Source organism: Echinops telfairi, unplaced genomic scaffold, assembly GCF_000313985.2.
Source record: "Echinops telfairi isolate 266 unplaced genomic scaffold, ASM31398v2 ScPeMD7_7469;HRSCAF=8507_1, whole genome shotgun sequence".
NCBI lineage: Eukaryota > Metazoa > Chordata > Mammalia > Afrosoricida > Tenrecidae > Echinops > Echinops telfairi.
Window position 1 is genome coordinate 62,995,898 of NW_022111373.1, and position 16,097 is coordinate 63,011,994.

At 40.3% G+C, this 16,097-nt stretch overlaps 1 non-coding gene across 1 annotated transcript; it reads left to right on the forward strand.

The window, feature by feature from the left end:
• Positions 1-2,072: 2,072 nt before the first annotated feature.
• LOC115873915 lies at positions 2,073-2,199 on the forward strand. Its single transcript, XR_004048687.1, has one exon. It is a non-coding gene; the product is annotated as a small nucleolar RNA SNORA40 (small nucleolar RNA).
• Positions 2,200-16,097: the final 13,898 nt, after the last annotated feature.

Here is a 16,097-nt window from a genome sequence, read left to right on the forward strand (position 1 = left end):
ATTAAACAGAACTACTATTACAAGCACTTTAACTGCATTAATTCTACCTGAATTGATCATTACTATTGCACTCTCATGGGTGGCATGAAATGAACCAAAAACTAAACAAAACAAATTTCTTGCCCTAGTAGGAATTAACGCTATTAGACTTGAAAACTAGGGAGTTGGTTTCCAGAATTCAGACCCTCAGTGTGCATGACAATAAATTGTATATTTGTTTGTTTTTAATATTGTGTTGGATTTGGTGAAATTAGGAATCACTTAATTTTTATATATGGTTAAGTGATGGTGTATTGATTTAGGTGTTGGGCTACAAATATCATAGTTAGCAGTTTGAAATCACTGACTTCTCTGCTGGAAAAAAATGAGACTTTCTACTCCCATAAAGATTTACAGTCCCCTAAAACAACTTCCTGATGAAGATTAAAGATTACAGCCTTGAATTCAGTGTAAAGAATACCAAAACTTCTCACAAGTGGACCAAGATGTAACATCATGATAAATGGAGAAAAGATTGAAGTTGTCTTACTTCAATTCTTTTTGTCTTACTACAAAAAGAATGATTTTGTCTTACTTGGATTCAATATCAACACACATGGAAGCAGGAGTCAAGAGATCAAAAGACATGTTGCGTTAGGTAAATCTGATGCACAAAATATCTTTTGAGTATAGAAGAGTAAGGATACTACTTTGAGGATTAAGATGTCCTTGACCCAAGCCATGGTATTTTCAATGGCCTCATCTGCAGATGAAAATTTATCATTGAATAAAAAAGACTAAAGGAGAATCAATGCATTTGAATTGTTGTACTAGACAAGAATATTGAAAGTACCACGGGAAGCTAAATGGAAAAAGAATTATGTCTTCGGAAGAAGTATGAAAAGAGTGCTCTTTAGAGGCAAGAATGGAGAGACTTTGTCTTACATACTTTCTACATATTGTCAGGAGAAACCAGTCCCTGGAGAAGGATATCATGGTAAAGTGAAGGGGGAGCGCCCTCAATGAGACGGCTGCAACATTGTATACTCAAGCACAGGAACATCTGTGAGAATCGCGCAGGACTCAGCGGTGTTTCACTCTGTTGTGCACATAAGGTCACTCTGGGTCAGAACCTAACGGAGGTACCTAACAACAACAAGCTAATAGGGATGGTTAGCTCTATTCTATCCTATAGGTTATGAGTTTGAATTGACTCAGTGACAATGAGTTATTGTTCAGTGACATTGGTTACGTTTTCTCTATGACCCATGATAACCCCCTAATTTAAAGTCACTTAATTAGGCATTTTAATTCTATCTGCAAATTTTTGTCATATAGTCTAACGTATTTACAGGTTCCTGGGATCAGCTCTAGGTCATCATTGAGAGCCATTATTCTGCCTACCACGTGATTCTTATTCAGTTGACTTAGTAAGAGGATGTAGAGCCCTGGGGCATAGTGGCTATAGATTGGCCTGCAGTCCCCAAGGTCAGCATAGGTTCTTCAGCCCCTGTCCTTGCAACATGGAGAAAATTCTTGGAACTATTATTAAGAAATTATAACTGATAGACTTACTAAATTGAGGCATGATTAGCAGAGACTAATCAACCCAGGAATACAAAAATAGCCCAAAATAATTGGGAGAAAATTCCAGCCAAATAATCTACCTAACATTTGTTAGTTAAAGGAAGTTTCTCCAAAGCTTTAACATGATATGATCCTCCATCCTACAAGATATTGAATTCTATTACTCTTGAGCCAGTCATTTTGGCATGAACAGAGTCTATGATTTGTGCTAAACTAGTATTACGTTTAAATTATAATTAAATTACTAAATAATTTCAACTACTGTGCCAAAAGCAGAATCATGAGACTCCTAAAAGTTTGTAATGAAAACACTGGGGTACCATAATTTTTATTCCAATTCAGGCAGCAAATAATGTGCACAGTTGCCAAGGCTAGCTTTTTTTCCAACTGAATTTTAAGTATATTTCATCCATTTAGGAAAAGTATCCAAGAATTTTAAAAAATTAGAAATTGAAGATACATATATTCTTAGTATTATAAAAAGGACTTTTAAAAGTTTGAGGCCCTGCACTTGTGTTTGTGTTTGTTTAATTCACGGACAAACACTCAAAGACAGGTGCAAGACTAAATCCTCTTTTGCAACCCAAAACTCATTGTGCAGTATGAGTTTCAATACAAATAAGAAGGGACAGGTCATAAATTTTTTTTTTTAAGTTTGAGGAAAACTACAATTGAAAAATAATGGAATTTTTCCATGAACACTTGGAAGTTCCCTCATACAACTCTAAAAATGTGAAAACTATTTGTATTAGCATAGGAAAATCTTAAAAATATATATTGTCAAATGAAAGAAACCAATCACAAGTGCAAAACCATCTCTATTCAAGGCTATCTTTACTGTAAATAAGAGTATAGTTTATATTTGTCATGGATGTATAAAGAATATATTAAGAACTTGTATAGTAATAATTGCCCATGTGTTAGGAAGTGATTGAAACTGGGTAATGTAGAATAGGAAATCAGAGGCTTTTCACTATATTTGTTTTATATTTTCTGAAGCATAAACCAGGAGTTATTGCCTATTCTTTTTTTTAGAAATCTGAAACAATAAAAATGATTGAAAAATAAAACAAAATAAAATAATTCCAATGAAATGGGACAAGCTAGGATATTGAAATCCTTCTTTCATTGCCTGGTTCCTCTGTACTCATACCAACTAAGAGAGCAGCAAAAGGAGGTCACCCTCTACACACCTGCTTAATGTGGCTTGAAAAAATCCCCAGATTTTCTGGAGAAATAATTAATGTCATATTTGGGGGGATTATTTCCCCAAGTGTAGACAAACATTTTTAAAGCTATTTTCTTCACCACATCTAGTGATTTCTACATCCCGCATCTATCATGACAACCATCTGTGTAAGACGGGGGGACATGCTCATCTTCTAGCTTTCCTGAAATCATCAGGTTTAAGGATTTGTCCATTGATGTACAAAAATCTTTAAGGAAAACTAAGAATCTTCTTCCAAAGGCTATATTAAACGTATTGTTTTTTCCTCCTGTTTGAATATCAATAGTATATTTACTGCGTTTAATTTGTAATATTGCACAATTATGCTAGGTGAAAACAATGGGTCTAACACTGCAGAGTGTTAGCAGGGACAAAAGAAGATAAAGGCAGGCTCTTGACACAATGAAGTTACCCTTCTGTACTCAAGTTTAATTTATAGTTTCTTTCTTTAACAGACATTGAGTATGACTACACTTTGTACCAAGCATCACTTTTCAGTTTTAGGTTTTAAACCTCCAATCCACTCCTGCTCTACCAATTCTCCCCCTCAATAGCAAAAATTTAAAAAAATTAAAATCTAATTTCATAGCTCAAATTCTCTGAACCAGTCATAGAATAGAAAACACAATTTAAACTAAATAATTACTTCAGTATACCAACAGAATAAATTGAAGTCCAGCCGGCAGAAGTAGAATTTCAGTTTTGTATGAATTAAGTTCCATTAGGCTTTTCTTCCACTCTTTATTCAAGGTCATTGATATTGGGAATAGGGAGGTAGTGCATGCTCATTTAGATCAAGACTTTTAGAAGACTCTCTTTCCCACTTAATATGTTTTAGTCTTTTGTCAAAAATCAGGTGTCTGTAATGGTTGGTTTATTTCTAGTTTCCCTGTTCTAATGTACTGGATTCATATCTATCATTTTAGCAATATCAAGCTGTTTTGATTACTATGTCTGTATGATAGGTTTTTAAATCTAGGAGTGAAATGTTATTTTTTTTAAATAGTGTTTGTTTATCCTGGGTTTTCCTTTCCATATGGATTTTGGATTGATTTTTCCCATTTCTTTGAAAAGTTGTACTGAGATTGTATTTGTTTCTTTGGTTGTCGTTGTTGTTTTTGTTTTTGTCATAATATGACCACCAAAGTTAACAGTTGCTCATAATATGCAGACAAGCTGATGGATTCTGGGATAACACTTAATTCTAGTCCCAATCCAAGAAGAGTTAGTTTTTATAATTGCCTTCAAAAAGAGATCACCGGGGATTGTGGGGAAAATGGTGACCTGATAGGATGCACCCTTCCAGACCTTCTGCTGCCAGACCAGAAAATTGGGAGGTAAGGTGAAGGGAACAGGAGGTGGAGTCCAGAAATTAGAACTAGGGTACTACGGTCTCTCCTAAATCTCTTTTTTGCGTGTGATTTCCACTCACAAAGGAAACCAAGAACGATGTAAAGTGCTCTCGCTTCTGCAAGCCCCCACACGCCAGCTGTGCCCTTGCCAGAGCCAGGGTTTCTCCCAGCTGACCCCTTAAAGGGACAGCACCCCAGACATGGGAGAACCCAACACGGGAACTCTCTGTGCTGGTGGCTACCCTGAGCTCACTGCCTGGGGAGTGGCGGTGGTGGGTAGCCATAATTTAGAATAGAAGAAAAAGCAGATTATTACCTGAAGTAGATCGCGGTGTGGAGAAAATAGGTGGAATCCATAGAGCGGAACTAATTCTAATCGGCTGAGAAGCAAACAATCCCCCTGATTAGCTGGATCATCCTCTCTGGGGATCAGCCTGACAGCTGCCAATTCAGAGCACATCGCAAGCATTTTAAAAAAAAATTAAGAAGAATGTAAAATATATATTATTGGTTAATAACCCAAACCGCAGTCTGGTTTCTCAGCTGCAAAGAGCACATTGGCAGGGGTCCTTAACATAAATCAGCAGATGAATTAACCTAGCTAAGGATTTCCAGAACCCAGTTACAGGGCCTGGAGGCTTTTTGCATAACAAAAACCCGCAGTAGCAAATTTCAGTTTTAAATAGCATGGAGCTGCAGACTAGAGATTGTGTGTGACAAGTTAATTTGATTTTACTCTAGCTGACCAGGGAGATATAAATAAATAAATAAATAAATAAATAAATAAATAAGTCGATAAATAAATAAATAAATAAATGAAAATAAAAGCCTCTGATCTAGAAGTAGGACACCAGCAGCCTAGATAGGACAACAAGCCCAGCTTCCCTTTCAGTGACTCTACACATAGCTGGGGAGACCCTGCCGGCCCTGGGGACCTAGACCAGGCTGTGGGAACACCCCACCTCTTGCCCCTGCTTCAGTGCTACATATAGCACAAGACAGGCATACCAGTAAAAGCCAGAGTTCAACAGATGCCTGGTCACAGGTGTGATCTTGCCTTTGCAAGTAATCCCACACAGCATCTGTAGAACCCTACATAAAACAGGTACAGCACCCCGCTACCTAGAGGAAGAATTGGAACACCTCCAGCCTCACGGACAGGTTATCAAGCCTCAGTTATCACCCTACTTAATACTCTATTTCTTCCCCTCTGCATTCACTAGCATTTCTATCCTTCCCACCGCAGTCAGGCTCAAAAAGCTCAGCCAGTCTCAACGAGCTGGGGTTCTTTTTTCTCTCTTTCTTCTTTTTCCCTCTCTTTCCTCCTCTCTACCACTCTCTCCTATCATAAACCACTACTGACTTCCAGATCACTACCCTCCATTTAGGGCAAATCAACCCAAATAGCAGGAAGAACTCCAGCCCGCCCTCCGTAGGAGTGCTGAAAACCACTCAAGGCAGATGGGACAAACACTTACACTGCACTGCATTGCTGAGGAAACCTCCGTCGGTCATCTAGGCGAGCTCATGAACTAGGGCAATACTGCCCAGCACCACTGGGTCCCTGCATCAAAAGAGACCACCAACCTGCCATTGTGAGGCAGAGTCTAAACCCTTTTGGCCCCAAATACAAGTAATCAGGGATCAGCTATCTCTTTATTCTTTATTTCCCCCTTCTCACTCTCCTCCCTCTTTACCATCACAAACAATCTTGGAGAACACAGTTAGGGTTTTTTTTTTTTTTGCCCTCTCCCCTTCCTTCTCCTTTTTCTCTTTCTCTCCTCTTTCTATTTTTGTTCTCTTTGCTTCTCTCACTGCTTGTTTGATTCTCTCTTATCCCTCTCATTCCCTTTACATGCCACTACTGGTGCCCAGACCCCTACACTCTCCCTAGGGCAACCCTATCCTCCCAGGGGGCAGCCTGACTCTGAAGACATGGCCCCACACAGGATGAGTCAGTGATACACACAGCACAGCACAGGGTCAGCTATTTCTTTACCAATTTTGTCAATTCTGTTTCCCTCTCCTTCCTCTTTTCTTTCTTTCTTTTTACTTTATTTGTGTTCTTCTTTCACTTTTTCTTCATTCCTCCTCTTATTAAAACTCCTTTCTCTATCCTACCACACCCTCAGCAGATTAAGTTGTCTTTTCTTTCTTTTATTTTTCATTCCTTTCTTTTTAAATTTTTTGCTGGCTTCACTATTGTTTACTCTGTGCAATCTAGTTGAAGGTGGGTGAGGGGGTGTCAGTTTTCTAGACATTGTTGCTCCAGTCTGTGTCTTCCTCTTTCTCTCTTTCTCCTCTCCTTTCACTCTATTTCCTGTCATAAGCCACTAGCGGCCACCAGGCCACTCCCCTCTGCTTAGTGCAACTCTGAAGGCCCAGGTGGGGGAGTTCCTGCACGCATTTATGGGCCTGGAAAGCAGCTGGGGAATTCAAGCCGGTCCTCTTCAACACACCAAGCAGCAGGGCGTTCTCCCCTACAAAAATTGGGGGAATCCCCAGCCTAAATCCCGAGGCCCTACAAATGACTGGGGGGAAATGCCTGGCCACCACTAGTGGGGCTCCACGCTACTGCGTGAACATCCACCCAATCTCCAAGGTGATCTCTCTGTGTACAGTAATCCCCCTACCAGCTACAGAGCTCTACACAAAGGTGGGTATACCCACACACCCTCTTCAGCACTCCAGTCTCAGAGGAAAATACCACAGGCCAGCCGAGGTGCTCCAAGAACTGTGAAGGCTACTTAGATATCAGCCAGGGAAGCAAGGCCCTCATGGGCCCACAAAAACCCGACCAGTGTCACATGAGAGGAATATCCAACACACATTCCAAGTAATAGAATACTGGACAGCCAGGACACAAGTGAAATTACAGGAAGATATAACAACAACTGGACCCCTCAGTACACCTACCGGCAGGTAGTTCATAGAAGATCTCATACGAATGCCCCAAGAGAGAGCCCAGGGCTCTTTGACTCCGGAAGATGGCTCCAGGCTCCTCTAAAGCAACACATAATAGGCAACCATTGTACATACATACAATGGAGCACTATGCATCACTAAAAAGCAGTGATTAACGCATGAAGCATATCGCCACAAGAGAAGAACTGGAGGAAATAATGCTAAGCGAAGTAAGCCAAGCACAAAAGGACAAGTATAACATGAGTCCTCTGAGGTAAGTTTATATATATATATATATATATATATAAAAGAAAGAACAGAAAAGTAAATGCAAAAGGCCACATGGAAAAAGCTACTGTATACAAACTCTCTAGGGGTAAGGGTCAGGTAATGTGGCAGGTGCCAGACCAAATGCAGGGGTACATAGGGTAGCCAACCACAAAGGGGGAGGGGGGAAGAAATGGGGAAAGGGAAAAAAAAGGGATATGTGACAGGGGAATAGGGCACTGATCACCCAAGGGAAGGGGAAGGGGAAGGGTATTGTTTGTGTTTCCACAAGGAAAGAGGGACCAGATTTAAAGCAGCTTGTTGGCAAGGAGTGGGGAACCAGTGGAGGGGCTTGAGGGCTCGGCCCCCATGCCAGCTCTGTGGACAACAGCCCCTCCCCACAGAAGAAGCTACTTGAGAGGACGGCAAAGAAGCTGCAGTTAGGGGAGAGGGGTATGTCTGATCAGAGCAAATGGGAGCACTTAGGGGGAGGAAGAGAGAGTGGAGCACATTCTGACCCACCAGGCTTGGAGGATGACAACCCCGCTCTGAACAGCCAGTGGACAGAGTGGACAATATGGCTCATCCCACCATGAGACATGCTGTCCCTTGATGGCCCTGGGCTCTAAGAGGGACAACACTGGAGACTCAGTGTTGACACTGCCCCAGACTGACCCTGAGACACCGAGGCAGACACAAAAAGTGTGCAGCAAAGCAATCGTGGGAGCAGAGCAGAGAGCCCCCGAGGGAGTACAAAGGACAGACTTGGGGGCCAGAGCATGGTACCCCAATGGTCCTGACTGAAGGACATGCCTAGAGATAAAAAATCAGACCTTGATCTATTTACAGGTTTTTCTTTTTGCTTAATTTTTTTTTCTTATAATTAATTTATTCTTCTATGGGTAATTGGTTTCCTTTTTTTGTTGCCATCGCTGTGCTCTCACTGTTCGCTTATCTTGCTATGGCTTGATTTTTGATGCATATTGTTATCTCTACAGATCTATCTAGATAAGATAGACTGGATGAATAGTCTGGAGGAGAAAACAACGGGACCAACGGTTCTGGGGGACATGGGAGAGGGGGAGACGGGGGTAAGGAGGTGGTACTGACCAACTCAGGAACAGGGGAGCAACAAGTGATCCAAAAACTGTGGCAAGGAGGGCGCGAGAGGCCTGGTAGGGATTCAGTAAGGGCAATGTAACCGAGAGAAATCATTGAAACCCAAATGAAGGCTGACCATGATAGTGGGACAAGAGGAAAGTAAAGGGAAATAGAGGAAAGAACTAGGGGACAAAGGGTATGTATAGAGGTTTTAAGACTGTCATGTACATATGTAAATATATTTATATAAGAGTGTGGGGAAACAGAGCTATGTGCATATATTTGTAGGTTTAGTATTAAGGCAGCAGATGGACATTGGGCCTCCACTCAAGCACTTACTTATTGCAAGAATGCATTGTTCTTTTAAATTGGCTTTCCAGGATGCACACCTTCCTGACATGATTGCTGAAGAAAAATGTGAACATAAGCAAAAGTGGTGAAGAAAGCTGATGGTGCCCAGCTACCATAATATATAGTGTCTGGGGTCTTAAAGGCTTTAAGACAAACAAGCAGCTGAGAAGCATCAAAGCCCACATGGAAGAAGCACACCAGCCTGTCTGAGCATGAGGTGTATAAGGGATCAGTTAGCAGACATCAAAGAACTGAAAATCATATCAGTGGGTGCCCGGTTTACTGACACAATCACTGAAGACAAACGTGTGCTTAAGCAAATGTGGTGAAGAGAGCTAACCGTGCCCGGCTATCAAAAGATATAGCGTTTGGGGTCTTAAAGGCTTGAAGATAAACAAGCGGCCATCCAGCTGAGAAGCATCAAAGCCCAAATGGAAGAAGCATACCAGCCTGTCTGACCACGAGGTACAGAAGGGAGCAGTTATCAGACATCAAAGAACTAAGAATCAGATCAGTGGGTGCCCACCTTCCTGATATGATCACTGAAGACAAGGTGTCCATAAGCAAAGGTGGTGAAGAAAGCTGATGGTGCCTGGCTATCAGAAGACATAGCATCTGGGGTCTTAAAGACTTGAAGAAAAACAAGCGGCCAACTAGCTCAGAAGCAACAAAGCCCACATGGAAGAAGCACACCAGTATGTGTGACCACGAGCTGTCAAAGGGATCAGGTGTCAGGCATCAAGGAACAAGAAATCATGTCATTGTAAAGGTGGGTGAGTGCAGAGTGGAGACTCAGAGTCCATCAGTTGGCAACTGAACACCCCCCTGCTGAGGGGTTTTGGGGAGATGAGCTAATTAGGGTGCAGGGTAGCAACGATGAAACATATAACTTTCCTCTAGTTCTTTAATGCTTCCTCCCCACCACTATCATGATCCCAATTCTGCCTTGCAAATCTGGCTAGACCAGAGGATGTACATTGGTACAGATAGAAACTTGAAACACATGGAATCCAAGATAGATGACTCCTTCAGGACCAGTGGTGAGAGGGGCGAGGCCTGGAGAGTGAATGGAATGTGGGGTGGAAAGGGGGAACCAATTACAAGAATCTTAGTATAGCCACCTCCCTGGGGGATGGACAGCAGAGAAGAGGGTGGAGGGTGGAGGGAGACATCGCACAGTGTAACTTATGACAAAACTATAATAATTTATGAATTATGAAGGGTTCAGGAGGTAAGGGGGAGGGGGGAGGGAGGGAGAAAATGAGCAAATGATATTAAGGGCTAAAGTAGAGGGCAAATGTTTTGAGATTGATGAGGGCAACAAATGTACATATGTGCTTGACTCAATGGATGTATGTATGGACTGTGATAAGAATTGTAGGAGCCCTCAATAAAATAAAAAAATTAAAAAAAGAAGAGATCACTGAAGCTAAACAAAATGTGGTGAAGAAAGCAGGTGATGCCTGACTACCAATTAGAACATTATCTGGGGTTTTAAAGGTTTATATTCAAACAAGCAGCCATCTAAGTGAGGTGTCAACTAAATCCACACAAACAAAGTACTCCAGCCTGTGGGATCCAAAGATGACAATAACAAAATCCAAATATGATGATGGGAAAAGTATTAGAGCTTAAATTACAGATGGCTATGGAGGACAAAGGGAACCCAAATCCATCTGCAAAGTATCTAGTCCGATATAGCCTCTGGCAGATTCCCTCTGGCCATAGGCAAAGGACTCTGAGCAGTTGACTATCAGACAGATACCATTGTAAATTTGATTGTAGTGGATCACATAAGGTATAATATGATACGTGGCCAGTCAACTTCCTCCTCGAGCCAACCTAAATTTGATCTAGGCTTAAATATTTCTCACTTGTTCTAAGACAGGCATTTCTTTTTGTTATTGCTATTTTAATATTATGGTAGTCTTTTTAATCTTTATATTATTATTATTACTTTCTTTTTCACGTTTTTTGTTTTTCTATTGTTTACATTAAGTTTCCCAGTTTATGAAAGACAGAAAGAAGGAAGGAATACAGATTCTAATGGATGCAATGGTTTATTTGGGACAAGGGATGGGGAGAGTGAGGGGAATGTAGGAGCAAACAATGAGTGTGGGAAGAGGGAGGGAACAGGGGAACTGACTATGGTAATGGATATACAACTCTTTATAAAAATGACTGATCAATGGGAGTGTGTGATGCATGAATTTTATATCAAGTAATCTACTGAAAAAAAGAAGAAACCAATGTTGACCAATGGCTATCATGGTTGAAAGAGGAAAAGTTTTTCCTTAGGAGACATTGAGTTTTGCTAATGGTGGTGGAATAATTTGGAAAAAGACATAAAAAATTGTTGCATAACTGAGTATAAGCGATGGCACTGAAATGTACTTATAGAAGGTGTTGAAGCGGAGAATGCTTTGCTGTGTCTATTTTTCCACAGGTAAAAAATAATGACCACACTACTAATGAGTACAAGGAAGAAGAAAATGTGCAAAAATTAACTTTAATAATGACTATATTCTCCTTAATATGATAAAACTATTGAACTGTATGATATGCAGAATAAGAGCCAATAAAATAAAATAAATAAAAAACTTGTTTAGAAAATTGGTCTTCAAGAAGCTGAGTTTTGCAAATCCATAGTATTAGCAATAGAACTAGATGCTACTTAATTCTAAAAGCAGGCCATTTCTGTTCTGTCACACTGATCTGCACTCCATCAGCTCTTGAGTAACGGGGAAATTCAACGGGCTTGCACAGATATCAAGTGTCCTAAGTCGGGGAGCTGGGCCCCTGGTCTATGACTACTATATCCCTTACTGGTAGCACAGTGCCTAGAAAGCTGTGAATGCTGCTGCTCATTGATTAATGGAACATTGCCGTTTATCTTGTAAAACCAAGACAATCAATGTGGTCAGTTTCAGATTACCTTTCCTCCTCCTCCCACCCTTTCTGGAAAATTAGTGTATCATTCCTTATCCTCTATTAAGAGCACATAGGCAAATATTCCTTCTGATTTCTGAAGAAGCCTCCAACTAAATGCTGTACATATGCTCTTGATCTCAGCAGCATGGCATCAACCAGGACTTATTAAAAATGTGAACTATCAGGACATGCCAAATCTATTGAATCATAATTTATATTTAGCAAATTCCAGGGGGGACTCAAATGCACATTAAAGTTTGAGAATTACTGATTGAGTGCCCATATTAAACATATATCACTTCCTGAAAAAAATGTAATAGCAAGGAAGTAATTATATTTTAGATGAGAAATAGGAAACTTCTGACTTCTTTTGAGGACTGATAAAATATTTTTTCAAGATATAATTACATTATGAACTAATGTTTTCATCATTGGACATGTTTTTGTTTGTTTATTTATTCCTGGGTCTAATGTGCTTGCTAATAGCTTTTAAATCCCAGAAAGATTTCTTTGTTTGTTTATTAAATTGTTATTTTAAAAGAGCATGGTTTTGTCAGAAACAATTGCAGTACAGGGCATTTTTTGAGGATTAATGACAAATTAGAAGGAATAACTTGTTTGAGAGAAGGCAGAAAGCAATTATTCTACCGAGTTATTAATTCTTAACACATGCAGTATGTGCAGGTTGTTATTGTTTCATCCACAGACACTGGGGAAAAAAGAAATAAGGAAAGTTTTATGGATTGTTTCCATGCTGTCGGCAGTTTCATTTTGTTGTTTGCTATTATTTTCCGGAGTTCCTCATAGAGAATCACTGCTTTGTTCATTAACCTTTACAATAGCTTAATGTTTGCAGCCCCTTGTGCGATAATGATCAATTGCTATTACTTTAACATTTCATTTAGTTCCCTCTCCACCCCTCCCATGGAGAGCAAGTACACTGTCAATTCAGAACTCATTATCCAAACACTACACCTAGGCACTATTATTCGGACTTACATTAGTTTTATTCCACCATTATCTTGATCTCTTGTGAATCAGCAGTGTCAAACTATATATGTAGATGTGTTATGAGTTTTGTTAGGATTTTCGTGTGTGTGTGTGTGTGTGTGTGTGTGTGTGTGTGTGTGTGTGTGTTACTGAGTGGTCTCCCACAGACTCATCAGAAAACCAACTGTTTTAGAATCACACAATGCATTCCACATTCTCAAACATCGCAGTCTAAGCCATTCTTTCAAAGGAAACTCTATAGCATATGAATCTTATGGGAACCTTTTTGGTGCACTGGGTAAGGTGATGGGCTGCTGCCTACAAGGTCAGCAGCTTGAAAACCCCAGCTGCTCATGAAGAAAGATGATGCTTCCTAATCTTGACGATACCAAGGTATTTGACTGTGTGGATCATGACAGACTATGGCTGGCCTTGAGAAAAATGGTAATTCTGGAAAGCTGCTCATGAAGAAAGATGATGCTTCCTAATCTTGACGATACCAAGGTATTTGACTGTGTGGATCATGACAGACTATGGCTGGCCTTGAGAAAAATGGTAATTCTGGAACACTTCATTGTGCTCATGTTGAACTTGTGCATGAATCGAAGCAGTTGTGCTGCATTGTTTAAAATAACCATATTTATTCAATCTCTATGCTGATCAAATAATCAGAGAATCTGTATTATATGAAGGAGAGTGTGGCATCTGAACCAGGAAAGGCTTCTGAATAACCTGCCATGTGCAGATGACACAACCTTGCTTGCTAAAAATGATGATGAATTGAAGCTCTTCGTAATAAAGATCAAAGGTTGCAAGCTAAAGGATGGATTACAATTCACTGTAAAGAAGACCAAAATCCACATAACTGTAAGAATAAATAACATAATGATAAAGGGAGAAAAAGTCGAAGTCATCAAGGATTTTTGTCTTGCTTGGATTGACAATCAAAGCTAATGGAAGCAGCAGTCAAAAGATCAAAAGGCATGTTCTGTTGGGTAAATCTGGTGCACAAGACTTCTTTTGAGTATTGAAAAGCTAGGATGTGACTTTGAGGACTAAGGTGGACCTGACCCAATTCATAATATTCTCCATTGCTATATATCTATAAAAGTTGGATATTGAATAAGGAAGATTGAAGAACAACTGATGTGTTTGAATTTTGGCACTGGAGAAAAATATTGAAAGCAACAGTGTTTGCTAAAAGGACTGACTGATCTGTCTTGGAAGAAGTGTGGCCAGAGTGCTCCTTTGAGTGAAGAACAAGGAGACTTCATCTTATATATTTTGACAAGTTGTTGAGAGGGACCAGTCCCTGGAGAAGGATATCATGCTTGGTAAAGTGGAGGAGCAGCAAAAGAGGGGAGATGGAATAATACCTGCAAACCTTTATGTCTTACTGAAACTTCTGACTGATGATGGCTGAGGAATTTTCAATTAGTCAATGAAAAACAAAGTAAAAAAGCAAACACAACAAAAATAATACCCAGATGATTTGGTTTTCTCTCAGTCAGGCTGATTAGGCTATTATATGCATTATAGTGTGCCCTAAGTAAAGACATCTACATCCATTTGCAAAAAAAAATGTATTTGAATTTTCTCAAGACTGACTAAGCTTCACATAGTTTTATTTTAAGAACACAATGGATGGATGGACTGTGATAAGAATTGTATGAGCCCCCAATAAAATGATTTTTTTTAAAAAAAGAAAAAACGCAAATATTCTCTGTTTGGAAGTTCATGTGTTATATCACTTCTTTACCCAAACCGCTATTCCGATTACTACTCACTGCTGTGGAGTCAATTCTAACTCACAACTCCACAGGACAGAGCAGATCTGCCCCGACGGGTTTCCGAGTCTGTAAATATTTATGGGACTAGAAAGACTCACCCTCCTCCCACATTCAACACACAAATTAGAATCCACATCTATTAAAATACAAAGGGTCATTTTGTTTTCTTTTTTAATCATTTTATACAATGGGTCATTTTCCATAGTGTAAGTTTAAGTAAAAACGTGTTTTGTTGCTGTGACAGGAGTGGAGACTGTGGGGGAGGAAAACTTGTTTTGCCACAAGAACACTTTGTTCTAATAATTCAGCACTCTCTGATGCTCACCTTCCTGACACGATCACTGAAGACAAAATGGGTGCATAAGCAAATGAGGTGAAGAAAGTTGATGGAGCCCAACTTTCAAAACATATAGAGTCTGGGCTCTTAAAGACTTGAAGATAAACAAGCAGTCATCTAGATGAAAAACAAACATGGAAGAAGCACACCAGCCCACCCGTGTGATCATGAGGTGTGGCTGGGATCAGGTATCAGGCATCACAGACCCAGAGCAAAAAATCGTAATGTAAATTAGGGGGTCAGTGCAGATTGGAGACCCAAAGCCAATCTGTAAGCAATTGGACATCCCCTTACAGAAGGGTCCTGGGGAGAAGACGGACCAGTCAGGGTGAAGTGTAGCATCAATGAAACATACAGCTTTCCTCTGGTTCTTTAATGCTTCCTCCCCACCACTATCATGACCCTAATTCTACTTTGCAAATCTGGCTAGACCAGAGCATGTACATAGGTACAAATAAGAGTTGGAAACGCAGGGAATTCAGGAAAGATAAGCTCCTTGGGACTAATATTGAGAGGAGCCATACCGGTAGGGGATGGGGGAGAAAAGGGGAACCGATCACAATGACCTAACAGACAAGGGGTAAAGAGAGACATTGGACAGTGCAAGACATGAAAAAATCATAATAATTTATAAATTACCAAGGGTTCATGAGGGAAGAAGAGAGGGCGAAGGAGGGGGGAAAATGAGAGCTGATACCAAGGACTCAGGTAGAAAGCAAATGCTTTGAGAATGTTGATGGCAACATATGTACAAATGTCCTTGAGACAATGGATGCATATATGAATTGTGATAAGAGTAGTACATGCTCCCAATAAAATGATTTTAAAAAATAGTGAAGGGGTGGCGTTTAGCCTGTCAATCAGATCGAAGCTTGATGACCTCATTTGGAGGTGCTAAGGGAATAAATAGCTCCTTGGAGGCGAAACACACCTTGACTCCCGGAGAGACTTTCTACTGACAAGACACATGAAGCTATGTGATGGCAGTGGGAGTCCTGGACCTGGAAGAACCACTTGGAGACTCATGCTGGCGCTGAGATCTTTACACTGTCACTGGATCCACAAGACTATCTACCTACTAGCCTTTGAGCTTCCTGCATTCACATCATTGCATGTGTTTGGTGAGTCTGAAAAGGAAGTTCTAGATTGGTATCAGACATATGGGCTATAATCAGACTTAAGGGCTTGATCTGGACTGGACTGGGATGTTTTCTCAATATTCAATTGCTCTAATGTGTAAAGCTCTTGCACACACACACACACACACACACACACACACA